We start from the raw sequence: 14,914 nt of genomic DNA, 5'->3' as shown, positions 1-14,914 counted from the left end.
CATAACAATACATCTGAATCCAATTAATGTAATTAAAAAACCCAAAAATTCTAATATAATTAAAAACATTCATTACCATTCACTTAATAACCGTATTACTAACTTAACAACTGCAGTGATTCCAGGGTTGCCTCCCCCCCAGAATGGGGAGAACGCTGCTCCAGTAGCGGAAATGGAGTTGTGTGCACATTTCCATCATTTAATAATAATAATAATAATAATAATAATAATAATTATTATTATTATTATTATTATTTATTGGATTTGTATGCCGCCCCTCTCCGCAGACTTGGGGTGGCTAACAACAATAATATTTCTGGCCTTGCGCGCACACCGCCAGTGAGATTCCAGTGAAAATCATGGAAGCAAAAAAAAAAAGCGTTTCTTGCTGAAATCTCGCTGCATGAGGGACATTTGCATGAGGTTTTGGTTGTTGCACATGCGCAGCAGCCAAATCTCACCACAGCACCTAGAGCGGCAGAGTCTCAGCCATCGGCAACAGCGGTGGGCTCAAGCTCTGGCTGTGTGGCCTGCTCTCTGCTCTCCTGCGCTGCCAGCATCTCTTGGTGTTATGATGGCACCCCAAGCGAGCCACGACTTTTGGGACCACAGTGCTGGAGGCCCAGCTGCAATGGATGAATTCTCAGAGGGAGTGGGGAGCAGACAGAACCCCTCCACTGAGTGAAATCTTCCCTCCTCCTCACCTACTTCTGCACAGGTAAGAGACTCTCCATCGAGTTGGGGGGAACAGAACAAGGGAGGGGGGTGGCCAGAGATGAGTACAGCGATGTGGGTGAGGAGGAGGGAGGATCTTGCTTGGTGGAGGGGCTGTCTGCTCTCCTTTCCCCCTATGAGCATCCAGGATAAGCGGATGGCAAGGGGAGAGTGGCACGCTTCTGAGCTGTCCGGGCCGTCAGTGCTGTGCTCCCAAAGGCCAGGCATGGAAGCAAAAAAATGCCAAAAATATGCAAAATCATGCACATGCGTGTCCTTTCATGTCCTCTCATGAGATTTGGTTTCTGCACATGCGCAGAAGTTGAATCTCATGCTAGAAACCTGTGTATGCACTTCCGGGGCATTCCGGTAGTGGCAACTAATTACAGCCCTTCACCGAGTGATTCACTTAACCATTGTGGCAAGAAAAATGGCCAAGAAATATCTCATTTAGCAACAGAAATTTTGGGCTGAGTTATGGTCATAAGTCGAGGACTGCTTGTATTATTATGCTGTTCTTGCTACAAACTGATAGAGAAAAGAGGGAAACTGATGCTCTTTTGGGAAAAAAAATATCTTCATATTTAGAGTGCAAAGTTTTAACTTCTCTCACTGGAAGTGTTGCATGGAGTTCAGGGGAGAGAGTGCTGGTTTAAGCAGGTTAAAGATTCCAGTGTTCAATTTCATTTGGAAGTGGAAACAAAACAGCAGTAGAACTTCATGGCCAAAGTCTGTTTCCATGGAGTTCGCAGCTTAGCCTCAAGAACAGTCTCCCAGCTTCCAAACTTCTGAGTGTTGCTCTGAAGTATATTGTAAGAGGTTTGCCCATTCCCTTCCAAATTTTTGATTTTTCTTTTGCCTTTATGCGTTTTACGATGTGCAGAAAATGTACTTTAAATGAACAATTTGTTCTTCTGTTCCCAACCATATCCCTGGGTAACATTTAATTTCCCTGCAGAAGTAAATCTTTAAAAAACAACAACCAGGTCATGATGCTCACCAGAAATAATGACTCAAACCTACAGTATGGAAAACATTTCTTCTGTATTTTTAGTGTTTTTACCTTAAGCAAGTATTAAAGCCATGTCCCTGATTCTGTGCTCTGAAATAGCACGATATAATTTGTGTTCACATTTGTTTGAATTTCAAACTGTGCGATGTCGAGAGAGCCTTCAGGTTCATAACTGAAACAGTTTAAGGGGCTCTTAGGTTATGCTATGAATAATTATTCATTCTTCTAGTCACAATGCCTGCTTTTTTTAAATGCTTCTTTTCAGTGTTACACTGACAGAATAAATATTATGTAATGGTGTCCTCGACAATAATATGGGTCTTCCAACATTCTTGGAATAGTCAGGAAAAGTCTGTTGTCCCTCTAGGTCTACCCAAGGATAATACCTACAGCCAATTTACATACCTTGGCCTCCCATGCAGTGAAAATTGACATTGAGGTCAACTGCAGAATCGCCAAAGCAAGCTCTGCATTTGGTAGACTAATGACCAGCGTGTGGAACCAACATGGAATAAGCCTTACTACAAAGCTCAAAGTCTACTGAGCAGTAGTGCTAACTACCCTGTTGTATGCCAGTGAGACTTGAACTGCATACAAGAGACATGCTAGGCCAGTGATGGCAAACCTTTGTTTCCCTGGGTGCCGAAAGAGCATGGGCATGAGCTATCACACATGTTCAAGTGCCCACACCCAGGAGTGGGCTGCTGCCCAGATGGGGTGAAATGCAATTGAGTAGCAAAAATGGAGTTCCACCCCAGAGCACCCAATTTGCCCTGAAAGATGTTGAAAGAAAATGCAGGGTGTCCTGTTTAAGCCACGCCCACATTGTGGTAATAAAATTTTGGTAGCCCTTCACTGCCCACACCCATAATTCAATGCCTGGGGAGGGCAAAAACAGCTTCCTCCGCCCCCTCGGAGGCCCTCTGGAGGCTGGAAAGGACCTGTTTCACAACTTCTAGTGGGCCCAGTAAGCTCATGTTTCACTCTTTTCAGGCTCCAAAGGTTTCCCTGGAGCCAGGGGAGGGTAAAAACACCCTCCCCCATTCCCCCAGAGACTCTTTGGAAGACAAAAACACTCTCCCAGAGATTCTGTGTGAGCCAAAAATCAGCTGGCCAGCACACACATGCATGTTGGAGCTGAGCTAGGGCAATGGCTCGTGTGCCAGCAGATATGGCTCCAAGTGCCACCTGTGGCACCCGTGTCATAGGTTTGCCATCACTGTGCTAGGCAATTGAACCATTTCCACATGACCTGCCTCCGGAGAATCCTGACACTGAGGTTCTCTCCAGAGCAGGTCTGCCATCAGTTCCCACCCTGCTGATGAAAGCCCAGACATGCTGGGCAGGCCATGTTTTTAGTATGCCAGACCATTGCATCCTTAAACAGCTCGTCTATGGTGAGCTGTCTAAAGGAAAGTGATCGCATGAGGGACAAAGGAAGCATTACAAAGACATATCGGAAGTCTCTTTCAAGTCCCTCTATATTGACACCACCTTCTTGGAAACCCTGGCACAAGATCAACCAACATGGCACATGCTGATCCACCGAGGCTGCCAGAACATCTGAGGCCAGAAGTACATTCAGAACAGTTGAGAAGCGAGCACTCCGCAGAGCCAGGGCTGCAAATGCAAATGCTGTGACATGTGGCAGAACATTTCATGCCTGCATAAGCCTTATCAGCCACCTGCGGAAACATCATGTACAGTCTACCACCCATTAGATGTCAAGGTCCTCCTCGAATATGATGGACAGACATCATCACCCACAACCAACAATTTCATATAGTGGATAAGAAACTGGATTGAGATGGAAAGATTCAAATTTATTGCACTGGAGCTCACTTTGACTAATAAATAATCTTATTTACATTTTCTGTTATATTCCTCTTAAAAGCAACCCACCTCACAAGATTGTTGTTGTTGTGAAAATAAGAGGGGAGAATTGTCTTTGATAAGGTGGTATGTTTGCCACCTTCCGTCATTTATAAAAATAATAAAGGCAGAATATAAACAAACAGCATTAATCTTGACACATTTAGGAATGTGGCCTTATCCGTCTAATTAAACTATAGCACTATTTCCTTTTGATGATAAACATGTGTTTTTATGCTGCAAAGACACAGCCTCAGTGTAAAGAAAGGTAGCAAGGTGTAGAAGATTATGTCTGATTAGGTAGCAAATGATACAGAAGGACTGATCATGCTAGGTGGAGATTTCAATTCAAGATTAGGTCACATAACTATCCTCCAGAAAATTGCTCACAGCCACCACTGAATCAGTCCCAGTCTGAAGATGGAAAATGTAATTTTGCATGCTTTTGCTTGATATGATTAATCAGTCAATGAGGTTTTTACATCTTAAATGGAGCTGCCTCTGGAAATAGACCAGGCAACTAGAGGAATTTCATGTTTTGGTCAAAGAGCACATGGCTTTCCATTAAGGATTTTGAAGTCTCTTAAAGACTTTACAGTGGTTGATGCTCCACAAACAACCTCTGTCTTTGTCTCTTTATTTATGTAATAAAATGGAGTTGGTATGAAGAAGCAACAGAGAGTGATTGCTTGATAAGTGAGGCTATTCAGAACATAGTGTAACATTAGTAGATATCTCTTGCTTAATGGATGTAGGGATAATTCTTTGCTCAGGCAGCAGGAGATGATTGACTAGGGCAAGCATGCCCTTAAAAAAGCATTTGAATGCTACTCATCTAAAAGAAACATGTCTGAAATAACTGCACACAGAATATTGCATTTGGATGGGGAATGAACACTCAAACACAAGAGCTGGATGATAAACAGGTCACTTTATTGAAAATTACAGAAAGAGGCCTGCAGAGGTAGCTAAATGGAGCGGAATTCCTGAACACAACATACCTGGGCAATTAATGGGCATAATTCCTTGCTTGGTAAGGGTGAGGTGTGCCATGCCTGAACCCAAATGTGTAAGCCAAGCCCAGTGGGTGGGAGGGCTCACTCCCATGACCTGGAACCGGAAATGACGTGGATGAGCCTCAAGAACTCCTCCTTCACACCGCTCCGTCCGGAAAGGCAGCGTAAGCTGTGTAACAAAGGACCCCTTAATCTTTCAAAAGATGCCCAAGAGAGAACACACATTTGCTATTGATACTCTTTCTGCCCCGTTTCTGCCAAATAGTGACCAATTGTAAAATAAAATTTCCAACCAACCTATTTACAAACAGACTCACCCCCTAACCAGCTAAACATCTCACCCATCAAGGATGGAGAAGGCGAAAAAACAATCAGGAATAAAATTTCGAGATGGCAAAAAAATTCCTTCTCAGCCCCCACGGGCAACATTTGAGACACCCTGGGTAGAGTGGAGGGTGGGTGTCCAAACGAGAGGCAAGCAGGGAAGCAAAGGGGAACGGACATGATGAGTAGGCCTTGAAATAGGCCTGCAAACCACGCCCGCTCCTCCCAGCAGCCCCTGAGGCTCAATCCCTGCTCATGGGCGCTCTCGCTCTGGTGTGTGAAAGTGACCGGCTGGGAGGTGGTGTTTTCACTGCCGCTGCAAGTGTCAGCCCAGGGATAATTTCGCCCAGCCTTTCAATAATAGAATAACAGAGTTCGAAGGGACCTTGGAGGTCTTCTAATCCAACCCCCTACTTAGGCAGGAAACCCTACACCACTGCAAATCCACCTGATGAAACTACACCTAAACATTAAGACTTGTAAAGAGATTATACATGAAAATGGTTGTTGTACATTAAAAACTACCTGTGCTTGGAGTTTGTACTGTGCTATTCAGAGAAGCAACACACTCCTATCTCATGCCTGCTACAATATCCTTTGAATTACATAATGCAATTTATTTTATGAAGTCTGGGTTGTGATTTCTAATAAAGTTGGATTGACTGGAATATTGCATTATACAAGTTATAAAATTACTTATATATCCATCATATTGGCTGCAATTAGCATAACATATTAAAACCACATCTCAGATATATTTTTAGCTTTGAGAGATGTGCCTTTTAGTTTCCGTAATCTAGAGCAGTCAAACTTTGTCAACTTCAAGATGAGTCAACTTCAATTCTAAAAATTTTGAGAGTTGAAGTCCACATACCTGAAGTTGCCAAATTTGATAAAGACTGCCCTAGAAAATTGAGTTAGTAGGCTAAATGAGATTTCAGTTGACCATGGGTAAGCATGCCTTGTAAACAAGACCATTCTTTTTTCTTTCCCCTGCAGAGATTAGCCCGAATGCAGTTAATCTACCTGATCTGTTTGCTGACAGATGGAGGAAGGGAAAAATGCTTGATTTTTGCTCAGCTGCATGAAAAGCAGAGGAATCTCTTTGCTTTTATAAGTCAGCTCACCTCAATCCAGTCCTACAATCATTTCTATATGAACAAGGGCATCTGTGTTTGCTGAAAAAATAGCAGAGAGGATATTTTGGCTACAATCCAGAAAATCACATTCATCATTCTACCCTCATGTTTTTACATGAAGACAAAGAGCAGCAGGCATGAGCCAGTTTAAGGGATCAGTTTTTAGTTTCAGTGGAAAAAGTGAAATTTCAGAAGATTGGAAATTTAGAGCTTTGTTCAAGATGGATCAAAAGCAAAAAGGGATCTTAAAATATCTTCTTTGGATTTGTGCTTTTTTCAGCAGGAGAGAAATTTATATTTTTGGCATGTGCTGGTTTTCAATTCTTGATAACATTCAGGTTGGCAAACTAAAAACATGAGAAATAATCTTGAGGCTGAAATAAAAACAACAACTGGCCACACCCACAAAATAAGGCATGCCCGCAGTGTGGTAGTAATTTTTTTTGAAGCCCTTCACTGGTCTACATCCTATTTATTTCAAAGGGACATTTATATCATTGTTGCTTATTTAAAGGCTAAATGACCCCCTGGGATGTTGGAGAAAAGCACTGTTCTCTAGTAATTGTGCACTGGGAGGCTTCAGTATGTAGTTTGTACCTGCAGTTTGGATTAGTTTGTCCAGCTGCTATGATAGCTAAGCCTGTGCTGATCACAGAAATGTGCTGGGTAGCTAAACAACCTCTGTGAAGCAACGATGTGCTCCTCTCTATTCAGTGGAGAGGGAGATTTGCACCAGAGGCAGAATAAGAACATGGACACCAAGAGCTGGGTTTAAATGGCTCATTTTATTAAAGTTAAATGAACTTTAATTGATTATCGACCAATAACCAGGACCTGCAGAGGCCAATAAAAAATTTGGGGCGGAAATAATTCATGAATAACCTTCCTGGGCAACTATGGGCGTAGCTCCTTGCTGAACAAGGTGAAAGTACCACGCCTTCACCTGGTTCCTGGCCGTGCCTTAGCATGTGGGAGGACTCACCATCCTATCCCCTTCTGGTTATTGGGATAGGTGAGTCCCAAGGATATCTCCGGCACCGCCTTCTGCCACACGAATCCCAGTGACCAGTTAGGTCCCACAGAGTTGGCCTTCTCTGGGTCCCGTCGACTAAACAATGTCGTTTGGTGGGACCCAGGGGAACAGCCTTCTCTGTGGTGGCCCTGACCCTCTGGAATCAGCTCCCCCCAGAGATCAGAATTGCCCCCACCCTCCTTGCCTTTCGTAAGCTCCTTAAAACCCACCTCTGTCATCAGGCATGGGGGAATTGAGATATTCATTCCCCCCAGGCCTATACAATTTATGCATGGTATATTTGTGTGTATGTTTGGTTTTTAATAAGGGTTTTTAGTTATTTTAAATATTAGATTTGTTATATGTTGTTTTATTGCTGTTGTTAGCCGCCCCGAGTCTACGGAGAGGGGCGGCATACAAATCAAATCAAATCAAATCAAATCAAATCAAATCAAATCAAATCAAATCAAATCAAATCAAATCAAATCAAATCAAATCAAATCAAATCAAATCAAATCAAATCAAATCAAATCAAATCAAATCAAATCAAATCAAATCAATAAACAAACAAACAAACAAACAAACGCCCCCCTTCTTCAATTGCCCCAGCCACATGGTACCTTGAGCTCCTGGCGAGAGGCTGCCAATCATCTCTCAAAAGATGCCCCAAAGGAGAACACGCAGTTGTTACCACTGCCCATTTCTGCCCCTAACCTGCCAACCCCAGTGACCAAAGAGAAGCCAATTATCAAATTGCGACTAAATGCGCTACACCCCCTAACCAGTCCATCCTCACTCTCCAATGTGGAATAGGCGAAAAAACAGTTGTCGCTAAAGCATTGAGACTGCAAAAAATTCCTATTCGGCCCCAGTGGTCGACCCCTTTAAGGCACACTGTAAGATAGGGAGGGAGGGAGGGTGTCCACTTCTTCTGAAGCCCGGAACAAGAGGAAAAATTGCTGGAGGTGCAGCCCTATTTATAGGGCTCGCCCCGGCATGACCCTGGCTCCCAAATGCTGCGCACCAAAGTGCGAAGCCTTGACAAAGCGATCTCGCGATACCACGAGATCGCTGATGCTTCACATGGCAAGTGCCGAGCCAGTGTTCTTCCCGGCACCGGCGCAATTTTGGCCAGCCATTAAATCAGCTGACCGTGCATTTGTCGTACATCAACTTTTCATCAAGGCAATATGCTACATCTCTACACTTCAAGGTGATCTTTCTATGGTCCCAATTATCCTAGCCAGGCTAAATTCACAGAGTCAGGCAAGTGTGATTGGTCAGTACTGAAATTAGAGAAAACAAACAACAACAACAACAACAACAACAACAACAACAACAACAACAACAAAGGTTAATATCATCAGACAAAGCCATCATGTGATTTGTTAGATTTTCAGTTTATATGAAAACTCAGCAACTGTGCCTTATTAACAATCTATGGTTAAACTGTTGGTTAGCAAATGCACTCTATTTGGAAAGTGGGTTATTAGCAATTTGGAATTCAGCTATTGTGATGTATAATCCCTGCAAACAGTACTGAAGGGAAGGGAGAGATTTGTTTTCTGGGCTGTTGGTATAAGTTATCTGAATAATATATTGCAGGCACAGAATGGGCTGGCCCTTATAAAAATTGGTAGCAGAGTGTTTGGTCAAAGCATATGAAACGTGAACAGGAGATAATTAAATTGACTTCTCTGGGCAAATCCTGAAAGACCTAAATAAAGTTTTATGCAGTGTAGAAATGAGAATGTTTCTGTAATGAGCCCTTTTACAGGATCTAATAAAAATCTGGAAGATTAATTATTGGTCTTTGTTTTTATACACATGACGCACCACACACACGTGTGTGTGTGTGTGTATGTGTGTGTGTGTGAGAGAGAGATCATGTATGTTTGTGTAGTATGTAGTGTGTGTGTGTGTATACACACATATGGAATTGCTTAAACCACAATGCTCAATCATAGTAACGTTATTATTTTAACTAGATGCAAATTTACAAATGGCACAAAAATGGAAAAATTATTCTTTAAATAGCAAAAACAAAGGAATACCATTCCTCCAGAAGCAGAAACTTGTGCAGCCCTTCGAATGGAAAATGAAGCATTTTCTGAACTGGAGAGGAGAGAGCTGCTATGGAGCCAACTGTGCCATTAACTCAATGAAGAAGTAAACTGTTCTTTTTTAAAAAAGTCATCAGATTGCAAGTTTCATTTAATTGCCAGTAAAACGTTCAAATTGGTTATTTTTAAACAAAGAAACAAACAAACAAACAAACAAACAAACAAACAAACAAACAAACAGATTTTGTTTGAAAGTAACAACAGAGAGCGCAGCAAACAGCTCTTTTCATTACTGAAAATAATTGCCTGAGCCAAGTTCAGGGACAGGTTCTCTCACTTGGGACTTTGCATGAAATATTAGTCCAGCCATTTTGATTCAAGACTATGGCTTAGTTCAGTGTTTCCCAACCTTTTTTGAGCCGCGGCACATTATTCATGTTTTCAAAATTCTGGGGAACACTGAAGGGGGGGGCGGGGGGGCTAAAGAAAAGTTTGGACAAAAAAAATATCTCTTCCTCCATTTCACTCTATTTCTCCCTCCCTCTTTCTCTCTCTTCCTTCCTTCCCTTCTTTCTCTCCATCCCTCTTTCTTTCTTTCTTCCTCTCTTTTTTGCTCTCTTTCTCTCTCCCTCCTTCCCTCCCTCTATGTCTTTCCCTCTCCCTCCTTCCCCCCTTTCTTTCTCTCTCTCTCTTGCTTTCTTTCCCTCTCTTTCTCTTGCTTTCTTTCTCTCATTCTCTCTCCCCTCCCTTTTCTCTCTCTCTCTTTCTCTCTCATTCACCACGCCAGCAACAGAGAGAAAAAGAAAGAGCGAGAGAGAGCCGGAGAGAGAGTGGAGTGTGCAGCAGCCATCAGCCTCCTCGCCCTCCCAGACGTCCCCAGCGCCCGGCCTCGCACCGCCTCCCATTAGCCCGGCCGAAAGCCACACAGTCCCGGACTCCCGGATCGCTCGCTTCTCTGGCCAGCGCGGCGCTTTCCTGGGCAGATGGCTTTGCTGACCGGAGAAGCGAGCGATCCGGGAGTCCGGGACTGTGTGGCTTTGCGTCATGAAGAGAAAACGGCAGCAGGGAAAAGTCGGCCGTTTTCTCTTCATGGCGCAAAGCCACACAGTCCCGGACTCCCGGATCGCTCGCTTCTCCAGCCAGCGCGGCGCTTTCCTGGGCAGATGGCTTTGCTGACCGGAGAAGCGAGCAATCCGGGAGTCCGGGACTGTGTGGCTTTGCGCCATGAAGAGAAAACGGCAGCAGGGAAAAGTCGGCCGTTTTCTCTTCATGGCGCAAAGCCACACAGTCCCGGACTCCCGGATTGCTCGCCCCAAGGCAGGAGGCGGCGGTGGAGGAGAGTGGGCGGATCCGGTGGGCAATGGGGCAGGGTGGAGAAGCCAGGGGCGTGTTTGGCCGGAGGCACCGTGGGGAGGCAGGGGCAGGAAGGTGCGGCAGTAGGTGCCTCCGGCCAAACGCGCCCCTGGCTTCTCCGCCCTGCCCCATTGCCCGCCCGATCCGCCCACTCTCCTCTGCCGCCTCTCGCCGCGGCACACCTGACGGTGTCTCGCGGCACACTAGTGTGCCGCGGCACACCGGTTGGGAAACGCTGGCTTAGTTTATGACTTAAATGCAGTGAGTAGTTAAACATAAATCTTCCTTTGGTGATTTCATAAATCCTCCCAGTGACTTCATGGACACAACCCACACAGTTTTCTTATATTAGGATAGTAGTATTTAACTGTGGTATTCTGGATTTTTTTTAAAAAAAAACCTCAGTTTAGCTAGTGGAAAATTCCCCTCTATACACCAACTAAGTACAACTCTGCTTAGATTCTGAACCTAGCAAAGATTCTTTAAATATTTCCACCTGCTAAACTATGATTAGTGGCATATGTCCATTCATGTCTGACATTTCTTGCATGTATTCTATCAAAGGGGTGTCAAAGTCAAGGCCCAGGGGATGGATCTTGCCCATAGGGTGCTTAAATCTGGCCCTCGGGGTCACCCTGGCTCATGGTGCCTATGCCAGCAAAAACAGAGCTTGTGAGAGCCACAGGCGGTCCCCCTCAGCTCTCTTTCCATTGGCAAAGGGCTGCAGGAGGCCATCACAGCCAAAAATGGATCAGGCAGTGGGCCGCGGGCAGTAGCAGATTGCTACCAGTACAGTAAAGGACACCGCACTGGTAGCAACCGCTGCACTGGGCATGCAGTGGCACCCCCAAGTTCCATTTTCATTGGCAGAGGGTTGCAGGAGGCCGGCACAGGTGAAAACGGAACTTGGAAGTCTGTTTTCACTGGCTGAGGGCTTGGGCTACCACAAGTGCCCACAACATGAGTGATGTTGGGCTGTCCCCTGCCACACACCCCTGAGGTCAAACACAACACCAATGTAACCCCGAATGAAATTGAGTTTGACACCCCTATTCTAGCAGCTCAGCTTGGCCAAGCCTGTAGCTAGTTTGTAGAAGTGGGGAACTGAAGAAAGAAGATTTTTTGTTGGATTCTGGCTCTTTGTATTTATAAGAGCGGCTTATATTTTCCTTAAGATGGTTGACAATAGTAAAACAAACAAAATGTAAATTCACAAAGCTCACCAACCATGAAGAATACATAAAGATTAAAGCCACCAAGAATTAAAAATCAGGTCCCAATCTTCACCATTTCTGTCTTGATGCTCATCTAAGAAAAATGTCTAATTTGGATTTCTAAAAGTCTAATACAATTGTAATCTATCACTTCAGTGAATAAAGGATTCCATCATTTCTGGGCAACCTTGAAAATATTGCTCTTCAGATGCCTGACCCTCTTAATTCTCACAGGGTCAGGTCTTTCAACATCCTCTTTCTCAAAGGAGGTTGAGTAAAATCACTTTGAAGGACAGAACTTCAAAGTTATTTATGAGCCAAACCATAAAGCTCTATACAGAAGAGGTTAAAACTAGTACTTCCGAGTTGGAAACCTTTTGTTGCAGAATGTAAACTGTCCCAAGTAAAGCTGGCTTTTTCAATTAAATGATGGTGATTTTGTCAATGCTGATGATGTTCAAATAGTGCTTTGGATGTTTTGAAATTGCACCTAAGTCACCTAATACTATTGGTACTATCTTTGCTTTCGTTTGTCACAGCCTTTCTTAAAGCAGGCTTGTTCTTAAAGCAGGATTGGAATTCATGGTGTCCTGGTTTCTAACTTAATGCCTTAAGCATTGAATTAAACAGGATGATATGAATATTATTTGTTTGTATGTATTAGCTGCCCAGCTCCAATATATTCTGGACAGGATTGTAGCCAGGCTGCTGCTTTTGGGACCAACTATAGTTTAGGAATAATCTGGGGAGATTCAGGTAGAGTGCATTATAGTGCACTAATCACGTGATGAGACCAATGAGTGGCAATTGCCAGAAATGAGTGCAACTGTTGTAGCCACTGAAACTGGCCAATGGCTCTCCCAACCACAGGTTCCACCTGATGCTTGGGCAGAAACCAGGAGTCCTTCCACAGGACCTCCCAAATATGCAGTTTGGAATCTTGGCTTGAAATCTAAGGGCACCACAAACTTTTATGCTTGTTTATTTTTGTTCGAGGGTGATTTTAATCTTCTGGTTTGGTTCATAAAAAGTGGGTGGTTTTTATTTGTGTATGTGTAGTTAATATGTTGGCTACAGGGTGGGGATGGGCTATTGTGCTTTGCATTAATGGATGCTTTTAATCTGGACTGTCTTCTTCAATTTTATGTTTTTGATTGTTTTGATTTTATATTAAATTAAATTTTATATTAAAAATATATCTAGTCTAATGGAGCAGGTGGCTATATAAATAATAGTTATAGCAACACAATTTTCATGACAATTCAGTTTGCAGTTATTAGTTAGATGTAGTTATATGCCTAAAGAGATTAAATTCTCTAATATACACTTACATGTTTAATTTTCAACAAGACAGTTGGATTTCATATATAAAATAAAAAAGTAGCTAAAATGCTTTCAAAAGAATTCAAAAAATCTTTCCAAATGGGCTGACACCACACCTAAAACTTAGCTAATGAAAAGCCAGTGCTACTTTTGAAAATAGTTAACAGATGCTAAAATATCTCCCTCTTATGACAGTATGACTATAACTTGTAGCCTTACAATTTATATTAATATTGATTGTTTCCTGATTGCTTATTTGTACCCTATGACAATCATTAAGTGTATGTCATGATTCTTGATAAATGTATCTTTTCTTTTATGTACACTGAGAGCATATGCACCAAAGACAAGTTCCGTGTGTGTGCAATCACACTTGGCCATTAAAGAATTCTATTCTATTCTATTCTACCCTACCCTACCCTACCTTATCTTATTATAAAATTGTGTCATAAGCAAAAGTCATTGCAACTAGAAACTGTGTATTTCTTCTGGGAGAAAGTGTTAGAAAGTGTTTCTAGACTGATTTGCTTGATGTCTGCAACCGAAGAGAATTTTTCTCTCTCTCTAATGTTTGCCTATTATACAACTGATAAAGTTGCACTACACTGTAAACCTCAGTGGTTTAAGCACGCAGGCTGGATTACAGCCTTAAAAACAAGTTGGAAGGCACAGCAATTATGTAAATGTTGGCTTCTTTCTCAGTTCTAATTGGGCACAATATTTTAGAGAGTATTATTAAGTCACAATTAAGCAGGGTTCAGTTGTGTGGCTAAATCACATGGGAACTAAAATATTAAGGCAATGAATGCCAGAAGGTCACTGGAAGGATCTAATGTGTTCAAGGAGACTATTTTTGTGCATTAGAGAATCTGTTCAAATGGGTGGGCTGATATTGCATAATGAAAGACATTGTTTGCCTAAGGCTGAGTACTTGAGTAACTTATGGAATGATGTTGTAGACAAAGACAATGTTGCATTAGGGAAATGATAGTTTGCCTTAAGACACGAATTAGCTTTTCATCAGGGGTTTGTCAACCATTGTTTATTATCTCTTGCTAGATGCAAACCAGGTGACAATAGGTTAAAATAAACTATGGTTTAACAATAGTAATTTTGCCAATTCTTTGAGTGACCCAAGAAAACAACCTGTCTTCAGACTGCTAGAGTTCCCTATTGCATAAAATACAGCAACAGCCACATTTTAAATGGTATCCTGGCTATAGCAGTATGCTATAATTAAGTGAAGCTTGTCAGACCTGTTCCTTATTAAACCAAGATTTGCTCATTTGAGCACAGCTAATGGCTTGACTTGCTTACAGGATTAAGCATGGCATAATTACACTGAGAACATGTGGAATTTTAATAATTTAGGCCATTTACATGATATGCTTGCCCATACTTAACTAAGCTTATACACAACTTGACTTTCTGGTTTTCATGACACATTGGCTCATAAACTAATCTCACAAGGTGAGTTTGCTCAACGTAAAATGTGGATGGGTACTTTATGCTTAATGTGTTAATGAAAATAATTTTGCCTTCGCTTCAGTATAAAATATAATAAATTAAAAAGATGAAATGAAAAACCTACCTAAATATGGGTGGATATATCCTCTCTTCAGCCATTTCAAAGCCTTTTCAACTATTTAAACAGTTTGAAAATATTGATAATTGCTCTGTGAAGTCCTTGATGCTGTCCTAATTTGGTTGTTCATTTGTAACATAGGTACAATACAATACTGATGATGTTGTCTAGTCAGGTAATGAAATGTTTGCAAGCTCAGACTTAACCAAGGATTCCCTAGCTTAACCCGGAGCTAGAGATATAGTACTCTTATATTGAAAGTAATTGTTGCAGTTAAACCCAACTTG

This window comes from Erythrolamprus reginae, chromosome 1, assembly GCF_031021105.1.
Source record: "Erythrolamprus reginae isolate rEryReg1 chromosome 1, rEryReg1.hap1, whole genome shotgun sequence".
NCBI lineage: Eukaryota > Metazoa > Chordata > Lepidosauria > Squamata > Dipsadidae > Erythrolamprus > Erythrolamprus reginae.
Note: the sequence above shows the minus strand (reverse complement) of the source record.